At 37.0% G+C, this 12,947-nt stretch overlaps 1 long non-coding RNA gene across 3 annotated transcripts in view; it reads left to right on the plus strand.

Annotated features, from left to right (window-relative positions):
* LOC124105041 (uncharacterized) overlaps positions 1-12,947 on the plus strand; it is a 100,724-nt gene that overhangs the window by 37,328 nt on the left and 50,449 nt on the right. The gene's annotated exons all lie outside the window — the stretch shown is intronic.

Raw genomic sequence — 12,947 nt, forward strand, 5'->3', positions numbered from 1 at the left:
AAAAAGGTTGGATTATTTGGCAAACCCTGTCTTCATGTCACTCATTCATCTATCTGCAAAGGTGGCAAAGGTAGAGAAAAGAGATGTGACAATCAAGTGATAAGTTGAACCTTCCCCAGATCTGCTTAGCACAGGTAGTCAGGAAGGAGGAAAGGCAGAAAGTACTAAAGAGAGAAGATGTTGAAGTTGTCTTAATGAGGAGTTACTGATCTAGTCATGACCTGTGTGAGTAGCAGCACTTGCTCCCCGAAATACAGTGAAGAGATGGTTAGTGATCCCTGAATAGGCCTGGCATAGGAAGAGAAGCAGAAGCTTCTGTTCCCCCAAACCAAGAACTCTACTGCAACTTCTCTTGATAGATCTTTCTGTAGCCAGAGTGACCTGTCCAAGTGTAGAAATAGCCATGAATCATGCTCTTTCTTGAAATGACTTCCCATTACCCTTGTGGAGGATGAATGAATTCACCACACATCAAATTGGCTGACAAAGCTCTTAGAAAGATGGCTTCTTTTCTCTAACCTTTTTCTCTGGCTATGAGACCCCTGATGATTTTCTCCAAAGCCATTGGAGTTTCTTATTTGCTTCCTGTCACCCTCTGTGCCTACTTTTATCATAGAACTTAGATTAAGTACCTGAATAACCTGGTGACTCTAATCTCTATAATGCACCTTAAGAGCAATGACAATGTCTCATTAGCTATTATATTCTCAGATTGTCAGATGTAAGGTCTGACAAATTGTACACACAATAAATAAATAAATGAATAAATTGGTGAGTTTATTAACTTAGGTATTTTGTTATAGGAATGGAAAACAAACTAACATAATAGCTGATGGATTGGCAGCTCAGTCTCTGAACCCAAACTCCCAGTTCATCATTTAATAGCTGTATATCCTTGGTCAATCTTATTAATATCCCTGTACTTTAGTTTTATCATGTGTAAAATGGAGGAAATAATTGCACATATCTGTGGGGTTGTTAGGATGATTAGAAGAGTTAATATTTTTAAAAGTACTTAAAACAGCATCTGATATATGATAAATGCATATACATGTTTGTTTTCAAAAACAGACTAATAACTTTGGAGTTACAGTACCTTTTTTGTACTAGGTCTTAAACCCAGGGCCTTATGCATTTATCCCTAGCCCTTTTGATTTTTTTAAATTTTATTTATTCAATTTGCCCAGGATAGCTTCAAATTTGAGATCCTCTGATCTTAGGCTCCCAAATAGCTAGAATTATAGACATGTGCCACCATGCCCAGCTGGAATCATAGCTCTACACTATGAAATTTTAAAGTGATGATGATGTAGGTAAATGGTCAAAGAAGCTAAGTCTTTGTAAATGGAGAGGAAGGGTAAGGAAGGAAAAGAGAATATGCACCTGTACACAGGGCTAGGTGTAAGGCGTGGTGATGAAAAACATCTGGATGATGTCCTTAATATCGACCATTTCCAGTGAATGTTATTTCCATTCATCCCTTGTGGAAAATCACAACCAGGAAAGAGTCCTTCTTATTACCTCCGTTTTCTTTATATCCATATGCAGTGCCTATTGTGTCCCTAAGAGCTATTTGAAGTTTCCAGAACACTGCAAAAATCAATAAGGCCATGACCCTGCAATCAGAGTTAGTTAGGTGGTAAATACACCAGGGTTTTATGCAGATAATTTCAGGAGCTTGTTTGATGTGGCTTAACCTGAGAGGGAGATGATAGAGCAAGAGGAGGTTAATATCCTAGTACCTAATCCATATAGGTAAAACTACCCATAGATAGGTATGAAGGATTTGGACATGAAGTGGGGCATACTGGCAGGAATAAATAAGAAGAGCCAAGCTTGGTGCAGTGGTACATGCCTATGATCCCAGCAGCTTGAGAGGCTGAGACAGGAGAACTGTGAGTTCAAAGCCAGCCTCAGCAACTTAGTGAAGCCCTAAGCAACTCAGCAAGACTTTGCCTCTAAATAAAATATTAAAAAGGGCTGTGGATGTGGCTCAGTGGTTAAGAACCCCTGGGTTCAATTCCTGGTACAAAAAAAAAAAAAAAAAAAGAAGGGCCAGATTTTTAAAATAGAAGCCCAGTAGTTGTGTGAGCTTATGGGATTTGACAGTTTTGATGTTTTTAAGGATATGTGCATAAGGGAATCTTCTGACTGAATGAGGGGATGGTTAGATCATTAACAGAGAGAGGGACTTGGTACTGAGAGGAAATTTCCACAAATCTCTGAGGATTATCCATCCAGGAAGTCTATTTAGGCTACCTTACCCCTAGTGTCTGCATAGTAGAAACTACCTCTTCTAGTCTCTGCTGAAGATCATGTAATTGGGGTTTCATACAATATGACTGAAGGTGTTCTATGGGAGTGGTATCCTCCCAAATAGACACTGTCAGGAAATAGAGCCAGTTGACTACATGCACAGGTTACTTCTCAGAGGTAAGAACAAGTATACAGAGGTCTATGATCAATGCCCTGTGGGAGATGCTTCGTGCAGCAGACAACCAGAAAGTCCTCAGAAGTACAGTCCATGAAATGTCATGTTAAGCAGATCCATTTTATATAAAGATCATATGAATGTATCAATTTTTCCTTCTTTATCTGTTTTAGAATAAGTGATCATCAAGACTAGCTTTAAGAAAGACATTGGCAAAGTTTGCTCAATAAGAGTTCATGAGGGACAGCCTCAGTGCCTCTTTTTCTTGTAAAAATATTTCATGATATGCCAGATGCAGTGGGTCATGCCTGTATTCCCAATGGCTCAGGAGGTGAGGTAGGAGGATTGCAAGTTCAAAGCCAGCCTTATTAATTTAGCAAGACTCTAAGCAACTTAGCAAGACCCTGTCTCAAAATAAAAATACCAGGCTAGGGATGTGGCACAGTGGTTAAGTTTCTCTGGGTTCAATTCCTGGTACCCCCAAAAAATATTTCATGATAAACCTGAAGTATTAAAAACATTTTCATTATTAATTATATATGTCTCACTCTTGAGGACTTTTTATGACTTTAACACATGTCTTATGAGGTATGGGCTTTCCTAGGGCAGGCTTTTCTGACTGGAGTGAGGGAGGTTGTTCTAGATTTGATTATTGTATGTCCATGAGAGTTAGTCTAACACTATCATGATGTTCTGGATGTTTTTAACTCTTCTGATTTATTAAGTCTTTTATACCCTTATCACAGTTTTTGTGTTCTGCTCTCCTTCTCCTTCCTTGAGTGTACCTTCTATTGACTACTTTAAAAACATTTAGGTATCTACCTGTGTGTTAGATGGGATGGGTCAGGTTTTTAAGTTTTAGTTGATATTATGACTGAGGACCCAGAGCTTTCACATTCCTACCCTGTTTCTCTACTTCCCCATGAGGTTGTCAGATGAGCTATACTCACAAAAGAAAGTAGGATAATTTTATTTATTCCATTATTGGATGACTTAGTATCTGCTAACACCAGGACAGTACTTAACTGTCAGTCTCTCACCAAGGTTCCAGACCTAAGTGGTTGTTCTTCTGTTTCCCCTAAAGATGAGAGTAAAAACCCACTGCTGTGTGATTTGGATACAAAAGTGTATAAAGGGTTTTCAACTTTTGTCCTTCAAGTCATCTGTTATAGTTTGGATCTGGAATGTTCCCCAAAGATCCATGTACTTAAAGGTTTGGCGCCCAGTGCAGTAATGTCCAGAGGTGAGGGTTTGGGGCTCTAACCTTATCTGTAATCCATTTGATAGGTTAATAATTTTAATGGTCTACTGAGAGGAGGTGAAAACTGTAGGAAGGTGTGTATGGTTACAGGAAGTAGATCACTGGGGGCATTCTCTTGGGGGGAATTTATCTTCTCCATGGCCCTTTCCCACTGCTCTGCTTTGTAGCTACCATGAACTAAGCAGGTTTCCTCTGCTTCATACATCTACCATGATGTTCTGCTTCACTTCAGGCACAGAGCAATGAAGTAGGACAACCATGAACTGAAACCTCTGAAACCATGAACCAATACAAACCTTTCCTCCTCCAAGTTGTTTGTCAGGCATTTTTGGTCACAGTGATGAAAAGCTAACTAACACATCTTCTTTTACTCTCATTCTATGAGTTCCTAAATCTAACTGTTGGGGCTGACAACAGTGCATCATGGCTAGGTCCTGGATAAAGAATAAATTTTTACTAGTTATCTTTCTTTTGTGTACCTGCAACTCATGCACAGGGTTTGTGAATTTGTTCTTCATCAGTCTTACAACCTTTTCTTTTTCTTCCTACATTTGGTTAAGAGGCCAAGGATCCTAGGAACTAGAGAGCAGCAATGAGAGCCCTTCACTCCTGAGCCTTCTCCTGTTAGAGGTGGGTGCCTCTGAACTCACCATTATTCCAAATCCTTATTTCTTGTGAAAAATAGAATGATTGCTGCACCAGAATTCTGGAATCCGGAGTGAAACAGAGTAAAATTAAGTAACTATGTGGCCCATCTTATGCAGGGTGATGTAAGCTCTGTGAGGTGATGCACCAATGAAATGGCCATTTTTCTGTCCTCCAGGGTCTTTATAGTAAAGGTATACCTTTAAAGCAAAGGTAGATCCATTCACATATTGATGACTATAAACAAGAGATCCCAGTGGTGAGTGTACTAACACAGTCTGGGTTTCCCTTACTATCCATACTCTCATCTTCCAAATAAAAACTATAAGAACTTGGGAGATTTTTATACTGAAAATTAACTCTTTAATTTGAAAATCCATTATACTTAATGAACCAATGAAAATGGTTAAGTTGTGGGCAGATTTGAAAGTGAGAGGCTGTAGAGTTTCTTGCAGTCACTTTCAGTGGGTTTTGCTTTATGCTCCCGTTGTTTAAACATTATTGCTATTATCTCTCCACTTCCCTGAGACTTTACCCTTCCATAGTCCTAGGTTTAAGTCATGTTGAGCAAGCACAGGGTATTTGTGGCTAATAATGAACATTTGCCACATTAATGCTTTGAAAATCTCAGACTGGAGCTGAGAGGTTCAGGTAATTTAAAAGGCTGTGCTAGGAAATTAGAGAGTGGAGGTAAGGAAGGCTTGCAAAGTCTTCAGATCTATGTATATAGTATGTCTTGCCATGTATTTATTCCTAATATCTCAGCAATATTTTATATATTTTAATATACTGGTCTTATACAAGTTTTTACAAAAATTATTCCTGTATTGCTCATATTTTGATACTATTAGAAAAGGTATATTTTTCAACTTTTTATTTTGAAATAATTATATATTCAAAGGAAGTTGTAGCTAGAGAATAGAGAGCTACCATCTACCCAATTTCTCAAAATGGTTATAACTTATATAAATTAAGTATAAAATCAAAACCAGAAAATAAGTATTAGAACAATATGTGTATAGTCATTTCATTTATGTGTACTCTGTTACTTGTAGACCACTTTATTTGAGGTATAAATGACATCCAAAATGCTGTACATATTTCAAGTATACACCTGGGAAACCACCGCTGCAGTCTATGATGTTAAGTATAACTAATACCTCCAAGGGTTTCCTGTTACCCTGGTTTTTTACTTCTCTGTTTATTATTTTTGTGATAAGAATACTTAACTAAATATGTACCCTCTTAGCAACATTTTTTTAGATAGGATCTTGCTGTGTTGCACACTGGCTTTGAGCTTATGATCCTCCTGCTTCAGCTTCCTAAATAGCTGGGATTACAGGCATGTGCCACCACACCTGGCCCTCTTAGCAACATTTAAGTATACAGTATTATTGTTGATTATAACTACCATACTATACAGTAGGTCTCTAGACTTACTTGTCTTGCATAAGTGAAACTTTATACCCCCTGAACAGCAACCTCCCAATTTCTGTACCCTTTCCCTTGGTAATCACTATACTACTTTCTGCTTCTAGAAGTTTTATTGCTTTAGAAATTTCATATTAATTGGAATCGTGCAATATTTATCCTGTGACTGGCTTATTTCACTATCTTGTTGTATGATGCAGTCTATAGTATTGTTTGGTATATCTCTTATATAGCTATAAGCGTTTATAATGGTTGCTTTAGGTACTACATTATACACACATAACTTATCACAGTCCACTGGTGGTGTCCTTTTACTTTTTATTTTTTATTTATTTGCAGGGGTGGGGGTACTGGGGATTGAACTCAAAGGCACTCAATCACTGAGCCACATCCCCAGCCCTATTTTGTATTTTATTTAGAGACAGGGTCTCACTGAGTTGCTTAATGCCTTGCTTTGTACTGAGGCTGTCTTTGAACTTATGATCCTCTTGCCTCAGCCTCCTGAGCCTCTGGGATTACAGGCATGCATCACTGTGCCCGACTTCATTGTACTTTTTAAAGTGAAATACAGGAGCTGGAATACAGGAGCTCAGTGGTAGAGCACTTGCCTAGCATGTGTGAGGCACTGGATTCAATCCTCAGCATCACATAAAAATAAATAAAGACATTGTATCCATATACAACAAAAACATAATTTTTAAAAAGTGAAATTTAACCCTTATCTTCATTGATGTCCTTTTACCCCCCACACACATACACTTATATCATTTATATTTTATACCATTTATATCATTATCTTACATATTTTCTCTATATACATTTGGAACCACCTCAGACAATGTTATGATTTTTGCTTCATCCATCAAATGTAATTTAGAAAACTCAAGAGGAAAAAGAGGTAATTCTCAGACAAAGATTTTAAAATAGTTATAAAACTATTGTCTTTACCTATTTGGGGCTCTATCAAGTTTTCTTTATTCCTTCCTGATGTTCCAAGTTTCCTTCTTTTATTATTACTTTTCTGTTTGGAGATTTCTTTAGCCATTCTTTTAGAGTACATCTGCTGGTATAAATTCTGAGTTCTCCTTCATCTGAGAATATTTTGCCTCCACCTTCATTCATAAAGGATACTTTAGCTGAATATAGGATTCTGGGTTGATGGTTTTTATGTTGTGCTACTTCCTTCTGGTCTCCATTGTTTCTTTTAATGAGAAATCCTTGGCATTCAAATTGTTTATCCTCCACTGGTAAAGGTGTTATTTCTTTCTCATTGCTTTCAAGAACAATGAGAAAGAAATAACACCTTTCCTTTGTCTTTAGTTTTCAGAGTTAGTTTTGAAAGAAATAAGATCTTTCCTTTGCTTTAGTTTTCAGAGTTTGATTTTGATATTTCTTGGGTGGATTTCTTTGTTTTTTCCCTGTTTGGTACTTTCTCGGTTTCTTGAATCTGTAAGTTTATTAATTATTTCATTTTTTTCAAGTATGTTTGCAGTTGGTCATTGAAGTTTTTATAACTATTTTAAAATCTTTGTCTAGTAATTCTCACATTCCTGTCATTTTGACATTGTCATCTGTTGATTGTCTTTTTTCATTCAGTTTGAGACATTCCTGCTTCTTGGTTGATAAAAGCAATTTTAGCTGTAAACATGGACACAGTTGGAATTATGAGATAGTGGAGCTTATTCAAACATTTATTTATTTGTTTCTTTGTTTGTTGGTACTGGGGATTGAACTCAGGGGCATTTGACTACTGGGTCACATCCCAAGCCCTATTTTCTATTCTATTTAGAGACAAGGTCTCCCTGAGTTGCTTAGTGCCTCACTTTTGCTGAGCGTGGCTTTGAATTCGTGATCCCCCTGCCTCAGCCTCCCGGGCTGCTGGGATTACAGGCATGCACCACCACACCCGGCCTTTAAACATTTTTTTAAAGATGGCTTTTCCTGACACTACTCTGGCAGGTAAAGGTAATTGCCACTGCATTAGTGCCAGGTAGGTTTGAAGTCCAGATTACCCATGTAGCCTTTGTTGACACCTGAAAGAGCTGCTCCTTGGACTTCTGGATGGGAGGGTGGGATTTATGGCTTCCCACTATGGCTCCATTTATACCTCCCTGGCTGGGAGGATAAGAATGCCTTTACTGCTTCTTACATGGTCTCCACATGGGAAGAAGGGTTGTCTTGTTACTATTACCACTAGAAGGTAGTGAAAATCCCAGCTTTTCACTAGGTCACTTTGGATACACCTCTGAACCTCATTTCTGAGAGGTTAATGTACTACAGGCTCCCTATGTAGTCTCTACTGATACTCTTCTGGAGGATTGAAAGTCCCAGCTTTCTGCTTGGCTTTCTCTGGCATGATATCAGCAAAGAGGAAGACGGTGTGTACCTCATCACAGACTTGTGAGGAGTGGCTGTTCTTCCTCTCCACAGTCTTTTCTGGCAAGGATGGGGTAAGACCACAGTTCTTTCTGGTTTTTGTTGGAGTAGAACAATTATCTGAAAGTTTTCTCTCTAACAAGGCTGAATCCCCCACCCCTCGTCTTTTAGCTATAAAGAACAGGCTGTTATTTTTTCTATTGTTTTCATTGTGTCCTTTGGTGTTTCTGGGTTGCTGGCTTCTCTATTCCCTCATTTGGGATATGTGAGGCAAAAAGAAAACCCCAGGAACTCACCACATATTGTTCCATGGTCCCAAGTTTCCTAGCTAGTCGGACTTCTTCTCTTCACCTTTCAAGAATCTTCTTGTTTTATATCTCCTGCACAGGTCTTTTAATTATATTTAATACAAGGAATCAGAAAAAGTATAACTACTTTTGACTACTCCTGGAATTGGAATTGTTAACAATTTTTTGTCCACTTTCTCTAGTCTAGCTCTCCGACTTTTAGCCTTTACTCCACAAGAAATATCCTTTGGGAGAGAACATTTATCTTATCAGTTTTTCCATTCTATTTGTTCATAGTGGAAAAACAGCAGATGCAAAGGCTAAAGAAAGATAGGAAGGGCTGCAGTTGTGTCTCAGTGGTAGAGCACTTGCCTAGCATGTGCAAGGCACTGGGTTCGATTCTCAGCACCACATATAAATAAAATGAATAAAATAAAGATCCATCAACATCTAAAAAAAATTTTTTAAAAGAGAAAGATGGGAAAATCTGCCAACCAAAAATAGTTCAGATTAGAAATATCAGCTGATAAATGGTACGGTATATATGGCTTGGGTCCACCTTGTTTTTCTTTTTTTAAAAAATAGATATACTATATATTATATTACATAATTAATATTAATATATTAATTTAATAATTTAATAATATTAATTATATTATATATGTGTAATATAAAATATATATGTATTATATATATATTTTAGTTGTAGTTGGACACAATACCTCTATTTCATTTATTTATTTTTATGTGCTGAGGATTGAACCCGGCCATGCACATGTGAGGCGAATGCTCTACCACTGAGCCACAATCCCAGCCCCCTACCTTGTTTTTCTTACTGAAGGCTTTGAGTTATATCTGGATGACTCAAGATTATTATTTGTGCAAAGTGTGGAAGATAGCAAGTGACTAGAGCCTCAGAGTCTAAGTGGCAGGACATTAAATAGCTAAGAGATGGTGCTAAGTAATCCTGATCAGAAATCGTCTGCTAATTGATTTATGGAATTTAAGGTGAAGGGATCCAATTTAGTGAATGGGAAAGGTTGGTGCCCTTACTAGAGGGGGAACTCTGGGATTCCATCAACTCCTTTGTTGGGGTAGAACTAAATTCCTTAAATTTACTTTATTATTTCAGTAATAGTATAATATTTGAGCTTATTTATGAGGTGACACTGCCCTTGTCATTTCAAATTTTAATGCTAAGTTAAACCTTGATGGTCTATAATGAAGAGCTCATTGTGGAAGTTGCATATGTATAAGCTTCCTGCCTGTCATTGTAATCTGCTTTGGCAGAGACTCTAAGAACCCTATTATGTCTTCAACATAATTTCATCACCAGAAATCTAGATGATGAATTTTTATCCTGTATGAGTATTTCTATTCAGTTTTAGAAGGTAGTGATACTTGCAAAAAACTAACTGGTCAACATGCAGGCCTTGTTCCAAAGAAGGTTACTCCTGGTTAATACAGAGTGTGCATGCACAAGAACCTGGCTGTAATAGTATACAAACCTTGAATTGACAGAGTAAGGCTCACCTCTTTTCAAGACGTACTTCACTGCCTACTTTGAAGTGACAATGAATGCTATTCTATAAAACAAAAGTAGAAGTTCCATCTCATTATGTAAATCATGCACAAAAATAAAAACTACCTCTAACTGAAGCCTTTGCACCTAATTGATCTGAAGATATTTCTATATTTCTACAATAATGTTGCAATGAGCTCTCTTTTGGGTATGAGAAGTAAGGACCTTAATTTCTCAAAATTTCTTATGATAGTTGTGCTTTCATTTATTGTAAAGAATCTGTGCTAAATAATGATAATTTCCTCAATTAGTACTGTAGTTTGAATGTGTCCCCCAAAGGTCATGTGTTGAAGACCTAATTCCCAGTATAAAAGTATTAAGAAGTGGGACCTTTAATAGGTGATTAGGTCATAAGGGCATGGCCCTCATGAATAGATTAGTGGCATTATCACAGAAGTGGGTTCCTTATAAAAGGATAAATTTGGCTTCTTACTTCTCTCTCACTCTTGTTCTCTTTTGTCTTTTTGTCTTCTGCCATGGAATGATACAAGAAGAAGCCCTTTGTCAGATACCAGGCTTTGACCTTGAACTTTCCAGCCTCCAGAGCCAATGAGAAAGAAATTTCTATTCACTATAAATTATCTATTCCATGGGATTCTGTTATAAAAGCACAAAATGGACTAAGACAGTGAGCATTCACTGACTTGCACTTCCTTAGTCAGCATCTGACACCATTCATGTATGTGTGCCCACTAATGTGTCATATACTGATTTGAGCAGAATATATAGAAAGATGATATCAACTGAGGTCCTGAAACAACCTGTGTGAATGTTTTAGTATTTATTAGAGCATTCAGAGATAAGTGAAGCACATGAACACATTTGGATTACATGGCGAGTACAATGTGATGACAGGCCAGGATATAGGAATACACAGAACGAGATTGGATGAAATTGGCAGTAGACTAAAGAGATAGGATCATATTGTCACTAGGGAAGTATAAAGCATTTATCCTTTCATTTTTTGTCTCTTCATTCAACTTTCCCATCCATCCATTCATTCTTCCATCCATCATAAGTGACTGCCTGCTATTTGTTAATTGCTGTGCTAGGCAATGTAATCAAGTGTGAAAACATTAGTCTGAGTCTTTGCCCTATGACTAATACTATAACCTTTATTGTCACTTTCACCCCAACTCTCTTTTCTCAGTCCAGATATTACTTTGTATAATTTGCAATTGGCATGTAGTGTAGAATGATTTCATGATCATAAAGTAGGAGACTTATTTCTAGTCCATTTGGTCATGTAACATCTCTAAATACTGATTTTTTTTCTCACTTTTGAGCCTCACTGATTTTTTTTAGGAAACCTCTAACATGGTAGTAAACAACAAAAATACATATGAAGTCTCATGGGGCTGGGGTTATGACTCAGTGGTAAAGCACTTGCCTAGCATGTGTGAGGAACTGGGTTTGATTCTCAGCACCACATATAAATAAAAATAAAGTCCATTAACAATGAAAAAATATTAAAAACATGTATAAAGTTTGTTTTGAATGGACAAGTAGTCCAGCATATTCAAGGCCTGAATATGACTTTTATGACTAGATCTGAGAATGTGCTAAGGATGTGTTGTGATCCAGAAAAGTCAGCTGGAGTCAGACCTATGGTGCTTGTAAGTATAGTATATTGCAGCTATTTTTGTAGACATTGAGGGTTTTTTTTTAAAGAAAAACTAATAGACTTTATTATTTTTAGAGCAACTCTAGATTTGCAAGAAAACTGAGCAGAAAGTACAAAGCGCTCATTCCCCTCCTTTAATTTTCCCTAATATTTTCTCCCTTGGGATAAAATATACATGACAAAAATTGAACATTTTAACTGTCTTAAATGTACATACAGTTTAATGGCCTTAAGTACATTTAAATCATTATGCAACCATTACCACCATCCAGAACTATCCCATCATCCCAAACCAAAGCTCTTTACCCATTAAATAATAACACCCCTTTTTCCCTTCCCATTAGCCTCTGATAAATATGATTCTACTTTTCTGTTTCTATGAATTTGACTATTTGAGGATATTAGTCAGCTCTAAGTGCCATAAAAAAGTGCCATAGACTAGGTGGCTTAAACAACGGAAATTAATTTTCACTATTCTAGAGCCTAGAAGTTTGATATCAGGGTACAAGCATGGTCAGTTTCGGGTGGTGGCTCTCTTTTTGCTTGAAGATAGCCACCCTCTTGCCATGTGTTCACCTGACGTTTCCTACGTGTGTGCTCATGGAAGAGAAAGAGAGCAAGCTCTCCTTGATCTCTTCTTACAATGGAACTAATCCTATTAAATTAAGATGCCACCATTATGACCTCATTAAAACTTAATTGCCTCCTAAAAGCCCTATCTCCAAATACAGTCACATTAAAGGTTAGGGCCTCAATGTGTATATTTTGGGGGAATAATTCAGTACTCAGTGTCTCATAAAAGTGGAATCATATAATATTTTTCCTTTAGTGATGGACTTATTTTGGTCAAGATAATATCATCAAGGTTCATCAATGTTGTAAGAAGTATCATAATTTCCTTCCTTTTAAGACTGAATACTTTTCCATACATATATAGTTTATTCATACATCCATTGATGGACATTTAGAATGCTTCCATCTTTTGATTATTATGAATAGTGTTGTCATGAACATGAGAGTACAGATATCTGCCTGAATCACTGCTTTCTTTTTTTTTTTTTTTTTTTTTTTTTTTTTTTTTTTTTTTTTTTGCTACCGGGGATTGAGCTTGATCATTGAGCCACATCCTCTATTTTGTATTTTATTTAGAGATAGGGTCTCACTGAGTTGCTTAGCACTTCACCATTGCTGAAGCTGGCTTTGAATTCATGATCCTCCTGCCTCAGCCTCCTGAGCTGCTTTCAATTCTTTAGGGTCTATACCAACAGTGGAATTGCTGAATCATAAAGTAATTCTATATGTTTGTTTGT

Source organism: Marmota monax, unplaced genomic scaffold (assembly GCF_021218885.2).
Source record: "Marmota monax isolate L192 unplaced genomic scaffold, Marmota_monax_Labrador192_F-V1.1 WCK01_AAM20220418_F8-fsc00192, whole genome shotgun sequence".
In the NCBI taxonomy this organism is placed as follows: Eukaryota; Metazoa; Chordata; class Mammalia; order Rodentia; family Sciuridae; genus Marmota; species Marmota monax.